The sequence below is a fragment of the Urocitellus parryii genome, chromosome 1 (assembly GCF_045843805.1).
Source record: "Urocitellus parryii isolate mUroPar1 chromosome 1, mUroPar1.hap1, whole genome shotgun sequence".
Lineage (NCBI taxonomy): Eukaryota > Metazoa > Chordata > Mammalia > Rodentia > Sciuridae > Urocitellus > Urocitellus parryii.
The window spans coordinates 223,604,331-223,631,678 of NC_135531.1; the positions used below are offsets into that span (position 1 = coordinate 223,604,331).

At 39.9% G+C, this 27,348-nt stretch overlaps 1 protein-coding gene across 1 annotated transcript in view; it reads left to right on the plus strand.

Annotated features, from left to right (window-relative positions):
• Nucleotides 1-27,348, plus strand: part of Myo3b (myosin IIIB) — a 449,152-nt gene that overhangs the window by 205,806 nt on the left and 215,998 nt on the right. The gene's annotated exons all lie outside the window — the stretch shown is intronic.

A 27,348-nucleotide genomic window follows, 5' to 3' on the forward strand; every position in this document is an offset into this window, starting at 1 on the left:
GTGTTTGCAGTGCTGAGCATTGAACCCAGGGTCTTGCACGTGGCAAGTGAGTCCTGCTTCTTTTTAGTCTTCAAATCATAAAGCCATATATTACCATTCACTCATGTTAAGCTTTCTAGGATAGTCTCTGTTGACCTAGAATTATTGGGAAGATGATTGCAGTTCATGAGTGATTCTAGGTGAAAGGAGTGTGTTATATCAAAATCACTGATCATAGGATCCTCAGGGTTACACAGCCTAACTTGTAGCTCAGTCATCAATCCCACTCCACCATCCTCCTAATCAACTGGAAAGTACACGGCCTTGCTGACTGACAGTCAACTTCTGTTTAGTCTCTCAGTCAGCGCTCATGCCAAGAAGCAGGAAACCAGGGCCAAAGACAGGAACTCCCAGGTCTTTGCTGTTTTGCCAAATGGATTCTAACTGGATCAATTTGCTGGACCAATTTGATTTACCTGGGGTTTTCTGCCTTTGGCTGGGCAGCCAACAATCTTCTCACAGCTCTATTCTCAAGGGCTTTATGTTTATGAGGCTATGGAAATAGCTGAGGATATGCTTTTAAGAAAGAGAGGGAGAGACCTCTTAATCATTGCTCATCATTTCCTCTTCTTTCCATGTCCCTCTTAAAACTGTTGGCACTGTGTCTAGCTTGGGATGTTTATATGCTGAAAGAGAGTCGCTGCCAGGTCTGGGAAGGAAAAGCCTGGCTAAGGAGGAAAAAAAAAATGCTGCAGTAGTCTACAAAGTTTGCTTTATCTTCTCCATCTTAACTTGGGAGGAAAGTTGAAATCAGGCTTTTTCTTCAGACATTCTCCTATAATCAAAACTAGTAGCAGGGCGCCCTTCAGAAAGCTGCTCTCCAGCGTCCTCTGCAGAGCCTCCTTGAGTACAGCCAGGATTTAATTTATTGTAGGCTCCTGGGAACTCAGGGCAGGTGTGTGCAGGGCTGGCTAGACACAGTGGTGTAGCTTCCTTCTAAGGCGATTTCTCTGTAGAATCAAGGACATGGCCATTATTAATAGGGGACATATTCTCTGAAACAAAATCTATCCCAATGACTCTCAAATGTGAGTAACGACTTGTCAAATCTGTTCACAACTTTGGAATTTCTGATTTCTTAAACGTTTGGAAAAATGAAAACAAGTTCGCAGCCCTGGACGCTAGGGGGCGCTATTCAGAAAGTAAGGCTCCGCAGAGAGCCTCCTGCTCTTGCCTGGAATCCTTTAAATGTCGGGAGGCAAAGGAACAAAGAGACAGCCTTAATTATTGCTTTTCTTTTTTTTTTTTTTTTTCCTTTTCTTTTCTCCCAAAGAGCTTGTAGCATTTTCTGAATCTTGAATCTGCTTTCCTCATCACCTGGATGAAACAAAAATAGAAGAAAAAAAAAAGATTGGAAACAAACGTGATATTCTTTCAAGCGTCTTTGTATTCCTGACTTGCATATTATGCATAATAATTTCTTTTGAAATCCTAAGTTTGATTTTTCTCCATACTTTGAACATAATTAGGAAGCCACATACGAACATCACATCTAATAAGCATGATTCTATGTTCCTTTTCTGGAATTATTCATGTTAAAATGCATTCAACTAAACTCTGAACAACTTTTGGTGACAAGGCACTGATGGTCAACAAAGGGGGCTTCAGAGATAATATCACTGTGCCATAAAGCATATAAAACTTTCTTTTACCTTCACTTTCTGCCTAGAATTGGACCCTAAGTTATCACCTTATGAAATAGTTTTCCTTACATCTTAGTTCCCAAGTGATTGTGCACCCTCTATTGAATGCTAGCATGTTACGCTTTTGCACTTATAGCATCTATGGCTAAGTTTTTTGGTTTTATTATATTACAGACTTTGAAGGTGGGAAAAACTCACGAGACCAAAATAGGTTGTCCTGTTTTTGCTAAAATTGCAGATATCTGTTTCAGGCATATGCCTGCCCCTTATGAAGGGGAAAGTAGTTGTACATTCCTGCTGGAAGTAAGATCCCACACATCCTAGTGTTTTGAAAAGAAATATGCTAACATTGTCCATGCATGAGAAACCAACTTTTGGTCATTTTTATTTTATCATCCTGCTTCAGAATCTGAATTGTATTATTAAAAGTAAACTGGGCCAGGTGTGGTGGCTCATGCCTGTCATCCAGCAACTCCGGAGGCTGAGGCAGGAGGACCAAAAGTCTGAGGCCAGCTTCAGCAATTTAGCAAGACCCTATCTTAAAATAAAAAGGATTCAGGATGTAGCTCCGTGGTTAAGCACCCCTGGATTCAATCCCCAGGACCAAAAAGAAGTAAATTGAGCACTAGTTCAGTGAGCATAGATATTATGGGGAGTTAACTTTATAAGCCCCTTTGGAGAAGGAAAATATCAAAGTTGGAAGCTTTGGGGACTACTATCCCCAAACATAAAAAGAGGACAGTATTGGATTTCTCAATGTTGAGAGGAGAGATATCTGGTAAAAAGACTCATAAGGGATGTTGACAATGCTCTGATGCTCTGGCTCCTGATCTCAACAGTGTTTTCAAGGACATTTGCATTATAATAGTTATTATGCAGTATATTTATGCTTTGCATACTCTTTTGTGTGTGCATTCTGTTTCACAAAATCATGGGTGTTTTTCCACAAAATGAAAGGAAGGCCCCTTAAAATATAAACAATAACTTTAATTTCTTTATCAAAATTTTCCAGTTGAGATCTCCTAATATCTAGACTACTGCTGTCCTTTACTTTAAGCAGAGGCATCAGAGAACACTGGATTGACATTTCTACCTCTTCAAGTTAGCATCCTGCCTGGGCTACTAGGTGGGAAACACTCCTTTCATTAGTAGATATAAAAAAGTATTGAGGCTTGCTTTAATTTCTTATCAAGATTGAGACAATCAACTTGTATGTCATGTGCAATTTTATTAGTTAGCTTTCCTTTACTGTCACAACTACCTGAGATCATCAACTTATAAGGAGAAAAGATTTGTCTTATAGTTTTAGAGATTTCAGTCCATGAACAGTTGGCCTGTGGCGGCATATCATGGCAGGAGTGTGTGGCAGAGCAAAACCATTGACCTCAGTGCTGGAAAGTGAAAGAAAGAGGAAGAGACCAGGGTTCTCACTGTGAGGCCAAGCCCATGCCCCGAAGAGCTCCAACAGGCTCCAACTCTTAAAGGTTCTATCATCTCCCAGTAGTGCCAAGCTGGGGACCAATTCTTTAGCACATGGGCCTTTGGGGAACATTCCAGATCTAAACTGTAGCAGGAAGCATAATAGAAAATCAAAGAGAGTAATCTGTGTGGCTTTTCCTATTTCCTACCCACTCTTTCCTGCTTATGCTCTACATTCTAGATACTGAAATACTGCAGAGATTGAACATGTGAAGTGGCATTTGAGGCCCAGGTTTATAGGTTCCTGCAGCTCCCTCCCAGTGGCCCCTTCTGCTGGTACAAGCTACATCTAGTGTAGACATGCCAGAGCCTGAAGGGCACTCTCATTCCAAGGCTCTTGGTGACAACTGGGTAAATGGGGACAACTATTTAATATGGATGCTCTCTTTCTTCCCCTCCCATGCCAGCCCAACCATGCTTGTGCCTGCAGATAGGCCATTTCAGATTGATGAAGTTTTCTTTGCAATCCTTCCTATTGAGCAACAATTTTCAAGAGATTTTATGAATGAAAATTCAATATGGCACCATCACTACCATCTAACCCTGCAGCTGTGACTTTTCAATCTGAATGATGTAGATGTTACACCAAGGTTTCATGGCATATTTTCCTGTTTGAAGAATGTTCTACTTGCTCCTAGTAAGCTAAAGTAGTATTCAAAATGCTCAGGTGAGGGAGAAGAAGTTTCAAAAAGAACTTGGAAAATTCATCTCTGTCTTTGAATCATGAATTCTGACTTCCAAATAGTAGTTTGGCGGGGCCCGAGGATGGGCAGGGTAAAGGAGTTAGGAACTTGGGAGAAACTAGAAGGACTACATACAAGTAGCACCAGAGGGAATGTTCTCTGAACTTCCAAGTCTGGTTTCACTTTGAATCTAGAGCTGAGTTTTACCTCTGTTGCTTTGTGTCCAAGGACTCTCAGGTTTTTCCCTTGGAATTTGATTTGCAGTGAAAATCAATAGTAATGTCTCTCTTGACTTCCATTGTCTCCCCTTCTTATTTAGGGTAGGGGTGACAAGATGACACTGTATCTTATAATATCTTTAAAGCACTTTAACACCATCTCTGCTAAAGTCCTTGATGTCAGTGACCCCATTCCTGATTAATGTTCCTTAAGGGCATTAAGCCCTCAAAAGGGTATCTTTTGGTAATTATCTCTGAGAGTTTCCATTTTCTCTTTATGATTGTTCCAGTGTCCTGGCAATGTAGCAGAAGGGTCTGGTAGATGACATGAATCCAAGTGACAAAGTTTAGGGCTACAGACATGGACAGTACCCAGCTCTTTCTGAAATGAAGACTCAGATAACTCAATACCATCAGGGATCCTTGGAGAGTGAGTTTCTCTCCATATGAATCCTGCTTCTTTCTGTGTAAGAGTGTATCTCACTCAACAGATAATTATGTATTTGGTATCTGCTGAGATATGGTGCTGTGCATAGGTGTTTTATAGGAGCATAGAAGAAAGTCCTATCCAGAATGTTCAGAGACAAATATTGCCAAATCCAAAAACGCATAAAGGATAACAAAAAAACATAAATTCTGAATAAGTATATAAACTGATAGTGGGTCAATATAAACATTAGGTTTATGCAAGTAAAAATAGAAGGTAGTCAAGGAAATGTGATGGGTGAACACGGGGAAAGGCTTCTTGTAATGAAGAAAGCCTTCTTGGGGAATTTTTTGTTTCCTTTTAAGTAGGAGAGTAAAGACAATTGGGCATCCTAGAGTAATGCAGCATTCTAAGCCAGGATCTAAGCACTAGAAGGGAGGGGGAGGGGGAGGATGGAATGGAGAGGACACTAAGGAAGGGATTTCCAAAGCAGAGGGAGGGTGTGAGGAGGAAGCAAGATGGGAAGGAAATGGCAGGCTGTAGGCAGTCAGGTGGGCCTCTGAACAGAACAGCTTCAGGATAAGACAGGAACATTTGAGCAGGGGTGTTAAAGACCACCTAATGAGAGCCAGGGTGAACACAGGCCTCTGTGTGTATAGTTGCATGTGAATAGATGCTCAACAAATTTTTTACCTTCTAGATTTAGATATAGGGTCCAGTTTGAGTTAATTTTAGTATACAATGTGAGGTAGAGGGTCACTTCTTTCTCCATGTCTAGTTATTCCAAAATCATTTGTTGAAACAACTATTGCATTGGATTTGTACCTTTGTGAAAAAAGTAATTATTATATGTGATTATTATATGTTTCATTATCTATGTATCTGTCTCTTCACCAAAACTACACTTCCTTGGCAATTTTAGTTTTGTAGTAGGTCTTATAATCAAGTAGTATGATTCCCCCCCTCCTTTATTCTTTTTCAAAATTGTTTGGGTTATTCCTTTGCCCTTCCATGTAAATTTTAAATTCAGCTTATCTATATCTACAAAAATTTCTGCTTGGATTTGACTAAAATTACGTGGGATATATAGATCAATTTGGGAAGAATTGACATCATTGCCATGTTGAGTCTTTCAAGTCATGAACATGGTATATCTATTTATTTGGCTCTTCTTTGATTTCTTTAATCAGCATTTTGTATTTGCACATAAAAATTCATGTCTTCTTCAGTTCATATCTAAGTATACCAATTTTCAGAACCAGCATTCTTTTTTTTTTTTAATTTTATTTTTGCTGGACATGGTGGTGTAGGCCTGTAATCCTAGCAGCTTGGGAGGCTGAGGCAGGAGGATCATGAGTTCAAAGCCAGCCTCAGCAACAGTGAGGTGCAAAGCAACTCAGTGAGACGCTGTCTCTAAATAAAAAATACAAAATTGTGCTGGGGATGTGGCTCAGTGGTCAAGTGTCCCTATGTCTAATCCCCAGTATCCCCCTTAAAAAAATTATTTTCTATTGTTCATTGCTGGTATATAAAAATGTAATTGATTTCTGTGTGTTGACCTTATTTCCCACAATCTTGCTAAATTCACTTATTTGCTCTAGGAAAGGCTTATTTTATTTTTTTTGTTTTCATTTTTGTAGATTCTTTGGGTTTTATTTTGTTTGTTTGTTTGTTTTGTACCAGGGATTGAACTTAGAGGTACTTAACCACTGAGAATTCGGCATTTGGAATTTCCCTTGAGTCATATCCTCAGCCCTATTTTGTATTTTATTTAGATACAGAGTCTCACTGAATTCCTTAGCACCTCGCTTGTGCTGAGGCTGGCTTTGAACTTGCAGTCCTCTTGCTGCCTCAGTCTCCCGAGTGGCTGGGATTACAGGCGTGCACCACCACACCTGGCTCTTTGGGATTTTTTTTTTTTTATGTTGAACAATCATGTTGTCTGTAAATAAGGACTCTTTCATTTCTTCCTCTCCAATTTTATGCTTTATATGCCTTTATTCACTGTCTAGAATTTCAGTTACAATGTCAAATAGGTGGCACCAGACATACCTGCTTTGTTCCTGAACTTACTTGGAGGGTAGGGGGAACTTTCCATCTTTCAACACTAAGTAAGATGTTAGCTGTGGGTTTTTTAAACCTTCCTTTGCACTTGCTGTTTCCTCTATCTGGAACATTTCCCCTTAAAACATACCCATCGCTAATTTCTTTTTTTCCTTCAGGTTTTTTCTCAGTCTTTACCTTACCTGGCTACCCCCAAAATTTCAACTTTCTCAATATTTTATATCCCTGATGCTGTTAGTCTTAGTCCTTATTTTCCTAGTATTCTTCTCCTTAGCACTTATCACTACTTAATCTACTATCTGCATTTTACTTGTTTATTTTCAGTCAGTCTTTGCTATAATGGGAACTCCAAAAGGGTAGGGGATTTTTATCTGGTTTATCCATTATGAGTCCTTGCAACCTTGAACAATGCCTGGCATGTAGCAGGATCACCATTTGCTGAATAAATAAATAGAGGGGTAAATGAAATCTACCCATATCTGGATCAATTTCTTTTTTTCTCTCTCCCTTCTCATCTGAAGGACTGAACTGTCTCTGCTCTTACTACAGGACCGCTCTGTACTTATCTTCTTCATTCCTTCCTTTCACCTTCACATGGACTTTGATCCTGCAGTTCTCTTTTCTCTGGGCATAGTTATTTATTTCTCTCAAAGTGGTCATTCTCATCAATATAGAATCTTCCATCTTTTTTTTTTTAGCTTTGTTGGAGTTGAATTGTGTCCCCGCTATAAAAGGTATATTGAAGTTCTAACCCCCAGTAAGTCAGAATGTAGTCTCATTTGAAAATAGGGTATTTATAGAGGTAGGAAAGTTAAAATGAGGTCATTAGGTTGGTCCCATAATCCAATTTGATTAGTGTCCTTATAAAAAATGAAAATTTGGATCCACCCCCCACACACACACATACACACAGGAAAACCATGTGAAGGTGAAGATATAGTTCAGATGGTTAACCTACAGCCTCTCTCACCTGTACCTCCTCACTGGGCTCTGGTTGTCCTCTTGCCTCTGATAGTCTAACAACTAAACTGTAGTCTTTTTAAAACTACAAATCAGGTCAGGTCTCTCACCTATATAAAACTTCCAGTGGATCTTCATCACACCTAGAAGAGAATCTAACTCCTTCCTTGTCTCCAACTCCTGCATGGTCTGTCCCAGTCTCTCTGTTCTCCTTGAACTCTTCCAATTACTCTTTGTCCTCATTCTGCTCCTCAGATATTCCAAGCGCTTTCATGACTCTTGCCCAGCTACTTGCTCTGTCTGGAACATTCTTTCTCCAGATCCTTCTTTATCTTGTTATTCCGAATTTAGTTCAAATATCACCTCCAAAGAGGACCTTCTCTGTTTACCCAGTGGAAAGAAGCCCTGCACTTCCCCACTCTATCATATTACTTGTGTGTCTCCATCAGGATCTGACATGTGTCTCTCTCCATTGCTTATCTGCAGTATATATGCTAGTCTGCAGGCAACTTGATGGTAGAGTCCTTATGAGTCCTGTTTACTACTGTACATATTGAACTCAGAGCAGTGCCCACTGCATAAAAGTACTCAATAAATCACTGTTAAAGAACTCAATAATTTCTGTAAGATGAAAACCCACTCTTCACTCCTAATCTAAGGCCTGTATTAGTTTTCTAGGGCTGCCTTATCAAAGCACCACCAACCAAGGTTCAACAGCATGAACATATTTTCTTAGTCCAAGGGGAAGGCAGAGTTGGTTCCCTCTGGAGGGCTCTCAGGTTTGTTCCAGGCCGCTCTCCTAGCTTCCAGTGGTTTTCTGACAATCTTTAGCATTCCTTGGCTTCTGTACAACCCTTATATCTGCCTTCATCTTCTCGTGGTGGTCTTCCTATGAGTCTGTATCCAAGTTTCCCCTATTTATAAGGACATTAGTCATTATTGGATTAGAGGCCCACTTATTTCAACATGACCTCAACTAAATTATTGATCTGTAAAACCCCTCTTTCCAAATAAGGTCACATTCTGAAGTACTTGGGGCTAGGACTTCAACATATGAATCTTGGGGTAGCAGGGACACAATTCACCCCACTCATTCTGAGTAGTGGGTAGGAGGCTCAGAGAGTTTAGAGTCTTGGGTGCTAATGTTAGCAATCCAAGCCCCTTGTGCACCCTCTACCCCACAGAGTATTCCAATCACTGAAACAATAAATTCTCTAAAAAGTTAATTCACAAGGCAGTCAAGAGTAAAGAAATCTGCCCTGCTGGGTACAGGGTTTGGGTTTTTTATGGAGTTAGGCATGGGGAAGGGTGATTGGAGGTTAACTAAGAGCAGGTGAGGTGGGGTAAGTCTAGAGGGGTTTTTCAGAAACTAGCAGCAGGGTGTTGTTCAGGTCTTCCCATGGGTTTCACAGAGGCATCACCATGAAGGGAAGAGGGCAGCCAGTGGGCCTGGGTGGGCAAAGAAGCTCATGGGTTTGAATGGCTCAGCTGTGTGGGGGTGTGGCGGCTTTCATGAGGTCAGACCTTGGACCTTTATATCACAAGCAGGGTTTTACCCTGAGAGAATCCGGGTTGCCCTCACTTGGGCCAAAAGAGACAAGAGAGCCCTCTGTCCTTGACTGGGCATGGGGACTGTGTTCCTTTTCTACAGGGCAGAGGGGGCTTCCCTGCCCCACCACCAATATCTCTTTGGCCTCATATGTTATTTTCGGGTCTGGTAATGAAGCATGGTTGGTTGGTTTTTAAATAACTGTGCTATTGGGACACATCTTTTCATCACTAGAGGCATTACTGTATTAATATTCTCACCACGCACAGGCTTGGTCTGCCCACTGCTGCATGGCAGAAGCCGACTGGTTAAGAGGCCAGGCAGAGGTAGAGAAAGAACCTTATTACAATCAGTTAGCTGACGGGAAGATGAAGGACCATCTTGTTCTGAAGGGCCCTCTTGCTAGGAGGTTGATTTGGGGTGGTTTGTGTAGGACAGAGGTGATCGCAGACTGATGGGCACCTTCAAAGAGGCGAGGTTTGTGGCCAGATGACACACATCTTAATCGCCTAGTCATGAGATGTTTCTCAGTTCTGCAAATCTCAAGAACAAAGATCATTATTTTCTCAGGGCTTCTTGTCATGGATTTGCCTACTCAATGGGCAGGATAGAGGAGCTCACTGACCAAGCACCAAACTGAAAAACTCAGGTGTTCTCTCCAGAGTGAGTGTGAGCAGCAGGATAGAAACAGGGGCTTGACCACCTAGAAATAAAGTCCATGGGTGAAACGAGAAGTCCCTGCATCCTACATTCTCAGTTCTGAGAAGGGTTGTTGCAAGTTACCTTCATCCCCTGGCTCTCATGGGGGCAGAAGAAGACATGTTTTTCTCTCTCTCCGAATAGTGGTAAAAGGAATTCCCAAAAGAGTCATTAGGGAAACTTGGAGTCAATTATATATATATATATATATATATATATATATATATATATATATATAGAGAGAGAGAGAGAGAGAGAGAGAGAGAGAGAGAGAGAGAGTAAAATCTCATTCCTTTGCTGTGCACCTACTTGGCTAATAAAATGCAATTAGCCCTTTGTTGGGGGAAAAGCTAAGTGGAGAATGAATTAAATGATAATAGAAACTGCTCACCTTTGGGTTTTCCAGTTTTTCAGGAAAAAAAAAAACAACAGAAGGATTTTTCATGAACCCATGGGACGTGGGAGAAATTGAGATCAGAGAGCAGAAAGGCTAAGAGATACACATGTGATGTGAATGCAGTGTGAGTGTCCAGCTCAGGGTGGGCTGGGAGACGTGGTCTCATCTGGCAAGGGACCATGTACTAGTCAGGGCTGCCATAACAAGTTCACATTGATGGCTGGTTTAAGCAATAGATGTTTCTCCACAGTTCCAGGAAGTCCAGGATCAGGGTGTAGCAGACTTGGTTTCTTCGGTGGCCTCTTTCCTTGGCTTGCAGATAGCCCTCCTCACTGTGTTCTCACATGGTCACCCCTTGGCCATGTCATCTGTGTCCTAATCTCCTCTTTTAACAACAATCACATTGGATTAGGGTTCACTCTAACAGACTTATTTTAATTTTAAAGACCCTTTAAAATTAAAATAATTTCATTTCAATTTTAAAGACCCTTCATCCAAGTTGAGTCACAGTCTGAGGTACTCGGGGTTATAGAACTAAGACTTTTGAGAGGATACAACTCAGTCCTTAAAAGGTCACAAAGAGCTAGGTTAGCTGTTGAGTGTGAGTTCCTTAACTCTGGGCGGGGGGGGGGGGGTGTGCTACCAGCTCTCCATATGAAGCACAAGGATCCTGGTGAGGAGCCAGAAAGGGCCTGTAGGGTCCCCTATCAGGGAAGGAGAGTTCTGCCCTCTCCTCCCTCCTCTGTTCCCCACACCCCAGGAGCTGGTCCATAGAAGAGCCAGTCTACAAGCCACTAAAGCCAGTACATCCAGCCTAGGGGAGGGGAGAGTAGGAAAAAGAGCTTTAAAGACAAATACAGTGGCTCATGCCTATAATCTCAGTGACTTGGGTGGCTGAGATAGGAGGATCTCAAGTTCAAGGCCAGCTTGTGCAACTTACTGATAGCAACTTGTACAACTTGGTGTACATTTATATATAGTCTCTTGATGAAAAGGGGAGGGGATATAGCTCAGTGGTTGAGTGTCCTTGGGTTCAATCCCCAGTACAAAACAAAACAAAACAACAACAAAAACACCTTTGTGCTGATATATTAAAGGTTAAAAATAAGCAACAAGCCAGGTACAGTGGTGCACACCTGTAATCCCAGAAGCTCAGGAGGCTGAGGCAGGAGGATCAAAAGTTCAAAGTCAGCCTCAACAATTTAGCAAGTCCCTGAGCAACCTAGGGAGACCCTGTCTCAAAATAAAAAATAAAAAGGGCTGGGGACGTGTCTCAGTGATTATACCTGTAAATCTATGAAATGGGCCTGAGATATAGTTAAGGAGCTGCTCTTCTCACGGAAGTGGGAGAAATCAGAAACAACAGTGAAGCTGTTTCTTGTTTCTGTATTCTGATACCTGGGGATAAGCGTAGGTATCTGCAGTCACTGAGTTCATGTCCAAAGCACAGGCTGAGAACCAAAAAGTTTTCTGGGAGACTGGCAGTTTCCATCATTAGCTGAGGATTGTTTTTTTTTTTTTTTTTTTTTTTTTTTTTTTTTTTTTTTTTTTTTTTTTAGCACCTAGTCTACAGTGAGTAACAGTAAGATTCTTGTTTCAGGAAACAGGCAATGACACTGAGGGTCAGGTCACTTGTGAATAATGAAACAGCATATGTTAATTACACAGTATCCTCCTCTAAAACAATCTACAGCTGAACTTGTGCACCTCAGCACCTTGGTCTGCCCTGAGGTGCTGCGGTCTCATGTAACCATCTTATTTTCTGTCTGCTAAAATGGCAAGCTCTGATGGGAATAGAGGTGGTGTCTTCTACTGCATTTATACAGTACATCTGGCCAGTACTATCACATTGCTTCACAACTCCATACTAATTCTGTTCTCCAGAGTGACTTCTGCTACTCCCCTCCACATCACCACACTTTCCATACCTGTCCACTCCCTCAAAACTCAGCCCCAGCACCACCTCCTCCAAGAATTCTGGGTGGGGTGAAACTCCTGGCGCCTCTTCAATCTAAGTCCTGGAGCACAAGGATTTCATGACTGTAGTGGGCTCCTGTTTTCAGCTCCTAGAGAGGAGCTGGCATGTCGGAGGTGGTCCGTGGAGCCTGAGAGTGGTTTGTGAACAGAATCTCCCTGTAGTCCGGAGAGTTGCTTGAAGCACATCAGACATGTGGGCTGCAAGCCCTGCGGAGCCCGAGGTCTATTTTAACAAGCTGTGAACTTCAGAAGGAGCTCCAGACAGAACTCTGTATTCTGAATCTAGAGAGAGGAGGATGAGGTCCTCATTGGGACTCCTGCGGGGGACTGCAGCTGTGGCTTGCAGTGACTGCTGCCATCTGAAAGTGATTGCCGTCGCCTTCCCCAGGCGAGTGGGCGGGGTGGGCTTTCCCAGAAACAGCGTTACATTCTTCTGATTAAAGGACAGAAGGTGCGGGGAGCAGCTTCTCCCGCAGCCCTGAACCGGTGGACTCGGGGTGCATCCCGCCTCACTGCTCCAGCTGTGGGGCCCAAGTGGCTGGGGCTGGGGCTCCGTGGCTTCTGTAAATAGACCGAAGGAGCAGCAGCCCTGGCAGAAACCATGCTTTACTGGCTCCTTGGCCTCTTGTTAATGATTTTTGGCCCTTGTCCTTGAGACTCCCATTATCTTGACTAACTTGGTTAGGCTTGCTGAGGGCAGGATGATTGTGTGGGGTGGCACAGAGTGAAGAGGGCATCTTTTGAAATTTTCCTTGCTCCCCAACCCAAGACACACTCCAGGATGCCTTTAGGTTTTGAATTTGTACTCTACAAGTGCCGTTTTCTTTTTGGTCAGATAGAAGCAGTTGAAATGCTTCTTTGTTTGTAGAAGTTCTGTCTGCAGTTTCTCCTACCCCACCAGCTGGGGTGGAATACAGAGATCGCAGGCTGAGATCTACCTGAACTTGGCTCTGACCACCTTCTCCACCTTCCCCATCTATAGAGATCTATCTGAACTTGGCTCTGACCACCTTCCCCATCTATAAAGAAGGGTTTTAAGAAGAGTCTCCAGATAAGGGACCCCTAATAATCTCTAACTGAAATGTTGTTTTGAGTTGCAATGGTTTGAAATTTCTCAATTGGCTCTTTTTGAAGAACCTTAGAGTATAATGCTGCCCAGTTACCTACTGGCCATATTTTAAAAAGTGAAAAGAAACAGGTGAAATCAATGTCAATATTACATCTTTAACTCATCAAATATATTATAGTTTTTTGGGTTTTTTTCTTTTGGAACCGGGGATTGAACTCAAGAGCACTCAACCACTGAGCTACATCCCCAGCCCTATTTTGTATTTGATTTAGAGACAGGGTCTCACTGAGTTGCTTAGCTCCTTGCCATTGATGAGGCTGGCTTTTAACTCAAGATCCTACTGACTCAGTCTCCTGAGCCACTGGGATTATAGATGTGGGCCAGCTAAAATTTATTATCATTTAACATGTAGTTAACATAAAATTATTGAGATATTTTACATCTTCCGTACTGTCTTCAAAATCTGGTGTGTGCTTTATATTTAGGGAACTTCTCAATTCAGACGAGCCACGTTTCACTTACTAGTTGCTATATTGACCACTATGCAGAAATGTCATTATGCCCCTCATGATGGTCAACCCAAAGAGAATAACGCCAGGTGATAGGTGGATTCATCTCTTTCTTTCTTTTTTTTTCCTTTTTCTTTCTCTTCCTTCCTCCTTTCCTCTCTCATTGAACACTTGAGATTGAACCCAAGACAGCACTTTTTTGTCAATTTTATTTTGAAACCAGTTCCCACTAAGTTGTCCAGACTGACTTCAAACTTGCCATCCTCCTGCCTCAGCCTCTGGAGTAGCTGGGTTTAGAGTTGTGTCTCACCTTCTTAAACTAATGTTTTGTTACACGCAGGCTTAACTTCAGACTCTTCTCAGTGTGTGAGAGAAGTTGTTGTTCTAATGTTGCACAGCCCCAACACAAGCTTTTCTTCGGTTCCCTTGGCTCTTTGCAGCCACAGAAAAGCCTAGTATTTTCAGTATAGAACCATGTTTTCCACCATGTGTTTCAGGAAACACTAGTCTTGTGGGATGTGAAGAGATGTGAGGTGAATCATATTCTCATAATTGTCAAAAGGTAGGAGAATATTGATTCCGAAAGTCCAATAGATATCTTTACTGCAGAAATGCTAAGACATGGCTTTCATGTTCAGGCTTATGAAACTAGTGTAAGATCCTTTTTGTGAAAAACATCTTGAGGGTGGAGGATCATATGGGCCTCACGGAGGCACTGCAAATCCCAGGATTTTTCTCCTCAAGTCTTTCTCATCCAGAGAACCCTTCCAGGGTGGGGCTCAAATCCATTTCTCAAAGTTCCTCCTATTTTCCTAGCTCTAGGAGCTCTCTTGCTGCTTTGGCTTCAGGGAAAAAGAAAATAGATTTCAATAATGAGTTGTGGTAAAGAGTCTCATATTGGAAAAATTAGTATCTTGTAAATCAGATTCACTATCTCCCTCCAGCACATCTTAATAGTTCCTGCATAGCTCCTAAATATGATAACGACTGTGCATTTTATTTTTAAGTGGCAGTTCAGCTCTTTTGTTTTATTTCTTTAGTGATCCTGTCAAGTGTAGCAAATATAGCAGCTTTGATTTTCCCAATGGTCAGAAATGCAAGAAAATAGAGTCTACTTTTCTTTACCAGTATCCTTCTCATTTGTAGAAAAAGAAAATGTTCCTGTTTAAAATTAAAGGTTTTTTCATTCCCATATCATTTCATATTTCAATAGTTTCTATTGGAGAACTCTCAAAGCCATTTACAGTTTATTAATTTATGCCACTATGAAATCTATAATGGAATTTTCAGGTCATTCATACCCATTCTCTCTCTCTCTCTCTCTCTCTCTCTCTCTCTCTCTCTCTCTCTCGATAACTCTAGGAACTTTAAATCAAATAAATTAGAAACAAAGCCATTATAATTATGATCACTTTATTTAGAAGTGATCCAAACTTAATACTATTTTTCCCCCAGGAATTTGGATCATGTTAATAGAAACTATATTTTTCTCTTTAGAACAGCTCCTAATAGTCTGGTGCATATGTTTGAAGTATATAATAATCATTTGTTTTTGTGCCAACATGTTGTGCAAAGAGACACTGTAAACCACAGCTATGTGGAGCAACAATTTTGAACTTTATCCCACTGCACATGTGAGACATCAGTAAACTAAATTAAATATTGCCTAACTGAGCTGGAGAATTGGAGGTTGACAGACAGGACTGCTAAGATTTTATTAAGGTTTAATCTTAGTATAAGTTGTTTCATTCTTTGCTCTTCATAAGAGTAGTTCAAGTTATATAAAAACCACATCAACTGTTTTCCAGATTATTAGGTTTGGCTTAGCCCTAGCAATAGTGACAGCTGAGTAGTCAATGGGACCCCTATTCTGTTGACTTGCTTTGGTGTATAAATGATGAAAAAAAATCAGACCTCGTATAAAATCAATGGGGTTCAATCAGCTTGGTCAGTCAGCAACCTCATCAATCACTCAATGGTCTGCCTTGGGTAGTCTAAACATCTCTGAAACAACCACAGTTTAATTAGGGCATCTTGATGAGCTCTCTCAGCATATCTGCTTAGTGCTCTGACCTTGGGGAAGGGGCTTGAACATCATTTGCCTCAGTTTCCTTTCTTTGTGGACAGATGGCATGGCTCACAGTGTTGTTATATTAAGTAAGTAATTTTAAACACTTAGCATAGTATCTACTATATCATACATATTCAACAAATGTTAGTATCTATTCTGACCTGGAGCAGAGGAACAGATATGGGACAAAATAAATGGATTTCTACATTTATTTTCTTGATCTCTGATTTTTTTTAAAAGCAATAGATAAAATTATACATTACTATGGGTCACCTTCCCCCTTTTCTCTCACTCTTTGTTGAGATTTTATAATTTTCATGTCTTAATACCTTAAAAAGTCAGATATGGGGAGGTGCATACCTGTAATCCCAGCAACTCTGGAGGCTGAGGCAGGAGAATCAAAAGTTTGAGGCCAGCCTCAGCAACTTAGTAAACCTTTGTCTCAAAATAAAATTAAACAACAAAAATGGTGGGGGTTGGCTATGCAGCTTAGTGGCAAAGGATCACTGGGTTCAAAATCCCCAGGATCACAGTTTATTAATTTATTAATATCTTAAGAAGATAACCAGGAAAAAATAAAACAAACCCTCAAGCCTTAAATCCTCAAATTTATTTACTTTTCCCTCTAGTCATCCAAATCAACATTTAATGAGACTCTAGGCAATAGAAAATTGGATAAATCTGTAAAATCTCTGATTAACCAGAAACTTTAATCAATAGCAGTTTTTGTAAAGCCCAAAATATATGATGAAGGGATGGTCAGTAAGCAGAGTCAAGTGACTTAGCTTCAACTAGAATTCCTCCCAATCAAGAACTCCAGAGGTTCCACATGGCTCCAGGTAAATTCCCTGCACCATCAGCACCTGCATCTCCACTGCCACTGAAACTCTCTAACTATCAATTTAACAGAAACACTTGATTCCCCAAACTCAGTAAATATTCACCCAGCTCTCTGTGTCTGGGTGATGGAACCCAGTCAGTAAGAAGGCAAATAAGTTGTCCAGGACTTCCTAACAAGTGACAGAACTGAGACAAATCCAAGGTGTTTTGACTTCAAAATTCAAATTCTTTTTTTTTTAAATTTTTATTGTTGGTTGTTCAAAACATTACATAGTTCTTGATATATCATATTTCACACTTTGATTCAAGTGGGTTATGAACTCCCATTTTTACCCCGTATACAGATTGCAGAATCACATCGGCTACACATCCACTGATTTACATGTTGCTATACTAGTGTCTGATGTATTCTGCTGCCTTTCCTATCCTCTACTATCCCCCCTCTCCTCCCCTCCCCTCCCCTCCCCTCCCATCTTCTCTCTCTGCCCCATCTACTGTAATTCATTTCTCCCCCTTGTTTTTTTCCCTTTCCCCTCTCTTAGTCTTGTATGTAATTTTGTATAACCCTGAGGGTCTCCTTCCATTTCCATGCAATTTCCCTTCTCTCTCCCTTTCCCTCCCACCTCTTGTCCCTATTTAATGTTAATCTTCTTCTCATGCTCTTCCTCCCTACTCTGTTCTTAGTTACTCTGCTTATATCAAAGAAGACATTTGGCATTTGTTTTTTAGGGATTGGCTAGCTTCACTTAGCATAATCTGCTCTAATGCCATCCATTTCCCTCCAAATTCTATGATTTTGTCATTTTTTAATGCAGAGTAATACTCCATTGTGTATAAATACCACATTTTTTTATCCATTCGTCTATTGAAGGGCATCTAGGTTGGTTCCACAGTCTTGCTATTGTGAATTGTGCTGCTATGAACATCGATGTAGCAGTGTCCCTGTAGTATGCTCTTTTTAGGTTTTAAGGGAATAGACCCAGAAGGGGAATAGCTGGTCAAATGGTGGTTCCATTCCCAGCTTTCCAAGAAATCTCCATACTGCTTTCCAAATTGGCCGCACCAATTTGCAGTCCCACCAGCAATGTACAAGTGTACCCTTTTTCCCACATCCTCACCAGCACTTGTTGTTTGACTTCATAATGGCTGCCAATCTTACTGGAGTGAGATGGTATCTTAGGGTGGTTTTGATTTGCATTTCTCTGACTGCTAGAGATGGTGAGCATTTTTTTCATGTACTTGTTGATTGATTGTATGTCCTCCTCTGAGAAGTGTCTGTTCAGGTCCTTGGCCCATTTGTTGATTGGGTTATTTGTTTTCTTATTGCTTAATTTTTTGAGTTCTTTGTATACTCTGGATATTAAGGCTCTATCTGAAGTGTGAGGAGTAAAGATTTGTTCCCAGGATGTAGGCTCCCTATTTACCTCTCTTATTGTTTCTCTTGCTGAGAAAAAAACTTTTTAGTTTAAGTAAGTCCCATTTGTTGATTCTTGTTATTAACTCTTGTGCTATGGGTGTCCTATTGAGGAATTTGGAGCCTGACCCCACAGTATGTAGATCGTAGCCAACTTTTTCTTCTATCAGACGCCGTGTCTCTGATTTGATATCAAGCTCCTTGATCCATTTTGATTTAACTTTTGTGCATGGTGAGAGAAAGGGATTCAGTTTCATTTTGTTGCATAAGGATTTCCAGTTTTCCCAGCACCATTTGTTGAAGATGCTATCCTTCCTCCATTGAATGCTTTTAGCCCCTTTATCAAATATAAGAAAGTTGTAATTTTGTGGATTGGTTTCTGTGTCCTCTATTCTGTACCATTGGTCCACCTGCCTGTTTTGGTACCAGTACCACTCTGTTTTTATTACTATTGCTTTGTAGTACAGTTTGAACTCTGGTATCGCTATACCGCCTAATTCATACTTCCTGCTTAGAGTTGTTTTTGCTATTCTGGGTCTTTTATTTTTCCATTTGAATTTCATGATTGCTTTCTCTATTTCTACAAGAAATGCTGTTGGGATTTTGATTGGCATTGCATTAAACCTATAGAGAACTTTTGGTAATATCACCATTTTGATGATGTTAGTTCTGCCTATCTATGAACAGGGTATATTTTTCCATCTTCTAAGATCTTCTTCTATTTCTCTCTTTAGGGTTCTGTAGTTTTCATTGTATAAGTCTTTCACCTCTTTTGTTAGGTTGATTCCCAAGTATTTTATTTTTTTTTGAGGATATTGTGAATGAAGTGGTTGTCCTCATTTCCATTTCAGAGGATTTGTCACTGATATACAGGAATGCCTTTGATTTATGTGTGTTGATTTTATATCCTGCCACTTTGCTGAATTCATTTATTAGCTCTAATAGTTTCTTTGTAGACCCTTTTGGGTCTTCTAGGTAAAGGATCATATCATCCGCAAATAGTGATAATTTAAGTTCTTGTTTTCCTATTTTTATGCCTTTAATTTCTTTCGTCTGTCTAATTGCTCTGGCCCATGTTTCGAGAACAATGTTGAACAGAAGTGGTGAGAGAGGGCATCCCTGTCTTGTTCCAGATTTTAGAGGGAATGCCTTCAGTTTTTCTCCATTCAGAATGATGCTAGCCTGAGGCTTAGCATAGATAGCTTTTACAATATTGAGGTATGTTCCTGTTATCCCTAGTTTTTCTAGAGTTTTGAACATAAAGGGATGCTATACTTTGTCAAATGCTTTTTCTGCGACTATCGAGATGATCATATGGTTCTTATCTTTAAGTCTATTGATGTGGTGAATAACATTTATTGATTTCCATATATTGAACCAGCCTTGCATCCCAGGGATGAATCCTACTTGATCATGATGCACTATCTTTTTGATATGTTTTTGTATCCAAGTCGCCAGAATTTTATTGAGGATTTTTGCATCTAGGTTCATTAGAGATATTGTTCTGTATTTTTCTTTCTTTGAATGTCTTTGTCTGGTTTAGGAATCAGGGTGATGTTGGCCTCGTAGAATGAATTTGGAAGTTCTCCCTCTTTTTCTATTTCCTGAAATAGCTTGAAAAGTATTGGTATTAGTTCTTCTTTAAAGGTTTTGAAAAACTCTGCTGTATACCCATCTGGTCCTGGGCTTTTCTTAGTTGGTAATCTTTTGATGGCTTCTTCTATTTCCTCAATTGATATTGGTCTGTTTAGGTTGTGTATATCCTCCTGACTCAATCTGGGCAGATCATATGACTTAAGAAATTTATCGATGCCTTCACTATCTTCTATTTTAATGGAATATAAGGATTCAAAATAATTTCTAATTATCTTCTGTATTTCTGAAGTGTCTGTTGTGATATTGCCTTTTTCATCCCGTGTGCTAGTAATTTGAGTTCTCTCTCTTCTTCTCTTTGTTAGCGTGGCTAGTGGTCTATCAATCTTATTTATTTTTTCAAAGAACCAACTTTTAGTTTTGTCAATTTTTTCAATTGTTTCTTTTGTTTTGATTTCATTGATTTCAGCTCTGGTTTTAATTATTTCTTGCCTTCTACTTCTTTTGCTGTTGTTTTGCTCTTCTTTTTCTAGGATTTTGAGATGAAGTGTGAAATCATTTATTTGTTGTTTTCTTCTTTTTTTAAGGAATGAACTCCAAGCAATGAATTTTCCTCTTAGAACTACTTTCATTGTGTCCCATAGATTCTGATATGTTGTGTCTGTGTTTTCATTTATCTCTAAGAATTTTTTAATTTCCTCCTTGGTGTCTTATATAACCCATTGATCATTCAGTAACCTATTGTTTCATTCTCCAAGTGATGCATGATTTTTCCTTCCTTCTTTTATTGTTGATTTCCAGTTTTATTCCATTATGATCAGATTGGATGCATGGTATTATCTCTACTCCTTTATAATTTCTAAGAGTTGCCCTATGACATAATATATGATCTATTTTTGAGAAGGATCCATGTGCTGCTGAGAAAAAAATGTAACTGCTTGATGTTGTGTGGTATATTCTATATATGTCAATTAAGTCTAGGTTATTAATTGTATTATTGAGTTCTATAGTTTCTTTATTCAACTTTTGTTTGAAAGATGTGTCCAGTGGTGAGAGAGGTGTGATGAAGTCTCCCATAATTATTGTATGGTGGTCCATTAGACTCTTGAACTTGAGAAGAGTTTGTTTGATGAACATAGCTGCACCATTGTTTGGGGCATATATATTTATGATTGTTATATCTTGTTGGTGTATGGTTCCCTTGAGCAGTATGTAGTGTCCCTCTTTATCCCTTTTGATTAACTTTGGCTTGAAATCTGTTTTATTTGATATGAATACGGATACTCCTGCTTGTTTCTGAAATCTATATGAGTGATATGATTTATCCCAACCTTTCACCTTCAGTCTATGTATGTCTTTTCCTATCAAATGTGTGTCCCGTAGGCAGCATATTGTTGGTTCCTTTTTTTTGATCCATTCTACTAGCCTGTGTCTCTTAATTGGTGAGTTTAAGGCATTAACATTTAGGGTTATTATTGGGATATGGATTGTTCTTCCAGCCATATTTGTTTATTTATGTTACTTAACATGGTTTGTTTTTCCTCTTTGATTATTTTTTCCCTTTACTGTACTACCTCCCACTGTTGGTTTTCATTGTTATTTTCCATTTCCTCTTCCTGTAATGTTTTGCCGAGGATGTTTTGAAGAGATGGTTTTCTAGCTGCAAATTCTTTTAACTTTTGTTTATCGTGGAAGGTTTTAATTTCATCTTCTATCCTGAAGCTTAATTTTGCTGGATACACAATTCTTGATTGGAACCCATTTTCTTTCAGTGTTTGAAATATGTTGTTCCAGGATCTTCTAGCTTTCAGAGTCTGTGTTGAGAGATCAGCTGTTATCCTGATTGGTTTACCCCTAAATGTAATCTGCTTCCTTTCTCTTGTAGCTTTTAAAATTCTCTCCTTATTATGTATGTTGGGCATCTTCATTATAATGTGTCTAGGTGTGGATCTCTTATGATTTTGCACATTCCGCGTCCTATAGGCTTCTAGGATTTGGGATTCTGTCTCATTTTTCAAGTCTGGGAAGTTTTCTTGTATTATTTTGTTGAACAGATTGCTCATTCCTTTGGTTTGGACCTCTATACCTTCCTGTATCCCAATGACTCTTTATGTTATCCCATATTTCTTGGATGTTCTGCTCATGGTTTCTTAACAGTCTCGCTGAGCTCTCTATGTTCTTTTCAAGTTGAAATACTTTGTCTTCATTGTCTGATGTTCTGTCTTCTAAGTGTTCTACTCTGCTGGTAGTATTCTCATTTAAGTTTTTAAGTTGGTTTATTGCTTCCTGCATTTCTAGAATTTCTGTTTGTTTGTTTTTTTATAACCTCTATCTCCCTGTATAGTTGATCTTTTGCTTCTTGGATTTGTTTATGTAATTTATTGTCGAAGTGATCTTTCATTGTCTGATTTCGCTGTCTAATGTCTTCCTTGAGACTCCAGATCATCTGAAGCATGTATATCCTGAATTCTTTATCTGACATTCCATCTGCTGCAGATATTACCTCTTCTATAGTTGAGTTGACCTGCATTGCTGTGGTCCTTTCTTTCCTTGTCTTTTCATACTGCTCGCGTTTCTTTCTGCTTGGTGAAACTGTTGTGTTATTGAATTTCCCCCCTATATATTTATATTGCTCTTGTATAGTTGCAAAGTCTCCCTTGCAGGCGCGGGTGGCATCTGTGCTCCTCCTCCAATTGGGGTGATCTGTCTATCATGCCAGTGGGCCGCTGGGCCCCTTCTCAGGGTCTCACGATCTGCCTACCTTGCGGGCAACGGCTGGGCCCCTCCTCCAATAGGGGTGATCTATCTGCCGTGCTGGGCCCCTTCTCCAGGATGCGCGGTCTGCCTACCTTGCAGGCAGCAGCTGGGCCCTTCCTCCAATTGGGGTGATGTGTGTACCACTCCGGTGGGCCTCTGGGCCTGTTCTGCTGGTTGGTCGCAGGTCTGCCTACCTTGCAGGCACGGGCGGCGGCTCTCAAAATTCAAATTCTTAATCACTCACTGCCCCTCTGCAATGTAGGCATCAAATACCTTGAGCCAAGAGTCTGAACTATGAAAGAATCAGAGCATGCCTAGAGATCAACTAAGAATTTAGGAAACATGAAGAAAAATGAGGTAAGCTAGTGCCTGGTCCTAGAGAGCTTTGGATGTCATGTTAAATAAAAATATATTGCAACACAATTCATTGACTCTTATTTCTTGAATGCTTAGTACTAGGGACAGGTAAATAGAGTAGACTTAGTTCCTGTCCTTGGGACACTTAAGATCCAAGGGGGAGTCAAAGGCACAGTGTTAATAAGATTCATGGGTAGCTTTCAGTGTTGCATCATTTGGCTTTGATGAGACATTCTCTAGAAATATTTAAACCAGAAATGTATTACTCATCATGGTGTTGCACTAACTTTGCAAAATGGCTCACGATTGCTTAGCTTCTTGGAATAATGAGCCATAAGTGTTCTTGGATGACTGAACGAAGAATCTGTCATACTGAAGTTTGTGAAGAGCTGGTGGATATGATCCATTTCTAGGAGGCAAAGGTAGAAATAATTTTAAAGATTCTTGAGCATCATAGTGTCTTCAATGAACTTTTTATTCTTTAGTGTCATGTGTAGTGCACACTGCAAGTCTTATAGCAGGTGCTGAAAGTTTGTTTGTTTTTGGTGGTGCTAGAGATTGAACCCAGGGCCTCAAGGATATTAGGCAAGTGCTTTACCACTAAGCTACATTCCCAGCCCTGAAGAAATATTTTTTTAATTAATAAATGGGAAAATAAATAGATACTTGGTGCCTGGCTTCAAAGAGCTTGTGACTTCTAAAAGGAATCCATGTACCATTTAGAGGTGAATACCAATATAAGGTAGCTTGACTTGATAGGATCCAGACATTCGTGCATAGAGCTGCAGCTGGAGAATTATCAGACAGTTGTGGTGCTTGTAGAATACCTTCTTCAGATAAATAATTTTTGCTGGCCTCAATAGGTTCTAATCAGAGACCCATGCAGTGACATACACCTATAGTCCCAGCTACTTGGGAGGCTGAGACAGCAGGATCATTAAATTCATGGTCAGCCTATGCGTGATGTAAGATCCTGTCCCAAAATAAAATGGACTGGGGATATAGCTCAGAGGTGGAACACTTGCCTAGCATGCACAAGGCCCGAGGGGTGGAGGGAGGGGCAGAGACAGTAATTAATTACATCCTAAATCTGTAAGGTAAGACTTTAGGAAGTTTTAAAAATCGGCACCTGCTGTAAGACTTGTGCTCTATACATCCTACACTGCCAGAGGTTTTCTGGACAGCCATGCACACACATTTCTCATACCTTATAGATAAGGAGGGACAGAAGATAAGTTTTCTCGTATACTATATATATGTACAGAGTGCATGTGTGTATCTATTTATCGATATATCACCCAGAAAGAGAGGGAAAGAGAGAGAGAGAAGTGTGTGTTTGGGTTTTTTTGTTTGTTTACCAATTCACAAAGTACCCAGAAAGTCTTCTTTCACTGAATCTTGTAGGTATGTTAGTGAATGAAGTGCAAGCAATGGTGTAAGACTGTAAACCCAGCAACTTTGAGGCTGGAGCCAGAGGTTCACAAATTTGGGGCCAGCCTCAGCAACTTAGCAAGACTTAGTGAGACCTGTCTCAAAATGAAAAATAAAAAAGGACTGGGAATGTAGCTCAGTGATAAAATGCCCCTGGGTTCAATTCTCAGTACCCTATCTGTGCCCCCCCCACCAAAAAAAAGAAGAAGAAGAAAAAAAAAGGAAACCAAGTTAATGCAACTTTTTAAAAATATTTATTTTTATTTGTAGTTGGACACAATACTTTTCTTTTTATTTATTTATATGTGGTGCTGAGGATCGAACCCAGGGCCTCGCATGTGCTAGGCAAATGCTCTACCGCTGAGCTACAACCCTCAGCCCAAGTTAATGTAACTTTTAAAAAATAAAAGTTACATTATTTCTCAAGTATGGGCTCACTTTTTTGAGAACTTGGTTTTATAGAATTGTGATATAGTATTCAGAATAACTGTGTTTTAAAACTTTCTAAAGTCTTATCTTATGGACTTAGGTTGTAATAGATTTTTTTTTCCTCCTGGGCTTTGTGTATGCTAGACAAGTGTTCTAACTCTGAGCTATATCCCCAACCCTTTTTATTTTGAGACAGGGTCTTGCTAAGTTGCCTAGGCTGGCTATGAATTTAAAGATTCTCCTGCCTTAGCCTCCCAAGTAAATGGGAAAACCTCTGGCTTTGTAGCTATGAATGATGCTGTTAATTAGGCATGTTGCCAGTTTTGTTTTCCGTGGAATGCTGCCTTTCTCAGTATGCTACTTCTGACTTCTGGATTCTCAAGTTGCTGTAGTTTTTCTCAAGGATATATACCTGTATCTCATACTAGGCACTTTTATAAAGGAGTTAATGATAAGGAGTTGTCTTTCCTAGGTATGAAGCAGAAAAACTGATAAATGTTAAAATTCAACTTGATCTACAGATCAAAAGCTAATTTGGGCTGCTTTCAGGGATTCAGTAGAAAAAAGGGTCATATAATTGGCAGTTATCTTTGCATAAGTACCCAATTTTTAAAAATGGCTAATATTTGCTAATATCCAAATTGAAAGAGGCATAATTTTTACTAGGAGAATAGATACTATGAAGTATCTATTGTTGAAGATGCAAACCTTGAATTCATTTATCTTAAAAACATTTTTAAGAGGAAGCAAAAACTAAGCCTGTGTCCCCTTCCTCATGTGCTAAGGAACAGGAAAGACATAAAAATTAGAAAGCTGAATAAATTCATTTTAGTCACCATAGCAAAGTGAGGGACGAGGTATAATAGCCGGAGAGACCATAGAAACAGCATTACTGCTTGCTCCTGGTCAGCTGTGACGAGACCATTGACAAATCAAATATCCAGGCTTTGGTAAAACCATCTACATTTTCTCAGCAAAACCATTATCTAAGTTTTCTCAATTTATATAAGCCCCTCCCCTTCTGTCACCTATCTAAAGGCTAAGAAATAATACATTCTGCAGATTTTAGTTTAATTTTCTCTATTTTTTCTTATTACCCTCATCTCAGGGGTCTTTCAGAATATTTTTCACAACCATAGATAGAATTTCAGAGCTGAATAGAAGCCTATCATTACTCCATTACTCAACTTTTTTTTTTTTTAATTCCAATTTGCATCCACAATATTTGGGTTTTGTTAGTACTGGGGATGGAACCCCGGGTACTCTACCACTGAGCTACATATGCAGCCTCTTTTATTTTTATTTTTTTTTTTTTGTTTTGAGACAGGCTCTCACTAAATTGCCCAGGCTGGCCTTGAACTGTCAATCCCCGGTCTCAGCCTTGCTGGGATTATGCATGCACCACCGTGCCCTGCGGCACCAACAGTTATTACCCTCACTAGTTTGCTTGTTGTTCAGCATGTTGTTGCTTTTTAAGAAGTACTGTTTACTGCTCTAACTAACCCTCTCATTTACAACCAAGTAAAGCTCCCACATGTCCTGGCCTCAGATGTTACAAAATCTTTGTTTGGCAGCAGAATGACCTTATGTTGTCCCTTGAAGTTCCCGCTCACAGATTCCACCCTTCTGGACACCATACCCCCCAACCTTGATCTAGATGAATTTGTGCAGACCCAAAATGTGTGCACTCCGGCCACAAGGCAGAATGCTATGGTACATGAGCAGAAAACATTGATTTACTCAAACTCCCCTGTGACATGTTATACAAGCGGGACCTTAAGACGATGGCAGGACTGAGATAAGAATCTGTTTCTCAGTTTCAAGTCTAGGGTTCTTTCCATTGCTTCCATGCTAAAGATGGAGGTCCAAGATAGTGTTTACATTTCCAGGCACTGAATTGCCAACCTGCATAATGGGAAGCTAACACTATCTTGTTTTATGAAGCTTCATGTAGCTCTTGGTGTCTTAATTGAAAACATAGGATGCATAGGTGTTTGGGGGAGTCGTGGTATTCACCCCCCTCCCCCTATCAATAGGTAAGGTGAGTTAAGCAGAATTTTTAGGGATAGTTTTTTTTAATATATATATATATATATATATATATATCTTCAGTAATATTTATTCTCTCCTGCCTGGACATTTTATTTAGGATGCTAGTCTTAGGATATGAAATGTCGCTTTCTTTACGTTTAACTACCTAACTCACAAGATTCGACTGAAGACTTTAAAATCATTAGCACTGTATACAAATTAACTGGCACGAGTGCCCTAGTAGCTTGTAGACAAACCGCTTACCTCTAAATACACAATGAATGGACATTCTGCTTAAAGGCCACTGGAAGAGTGAAGCAAAGCTTTTGTTCATGGTTCCACAAGTGATTTATGATGCCTAAGCAAACTCTTCCTTTTCTGTGATTTCTTCCCCCGAAAACTGCCCACTATTTTCATTGATAAGGAATTGCTTGTGTTTATGCTTACCAGGGTAAAATAATGAATGTTTTAATGTTATTATTAAATGTCTAGTTTTAAAATGAGATGCTTCCTGGGATTTTGCCATACAACCTCTCTGGAACCTTCTGGAACTTCCAGATTGTCACTCTGCATCTTTCTTGCTCAGGTCTTTCAAATAAAATCTATTCCCTCTCCTGTCAAACTCCTGTTAAGTCTTCAAAGTGTAGCTTTGTAGTCCACTGCCAACTCTTCAAGGTCTTTTCTCATTCTCTCAGGAAATCTTACCTTCTGT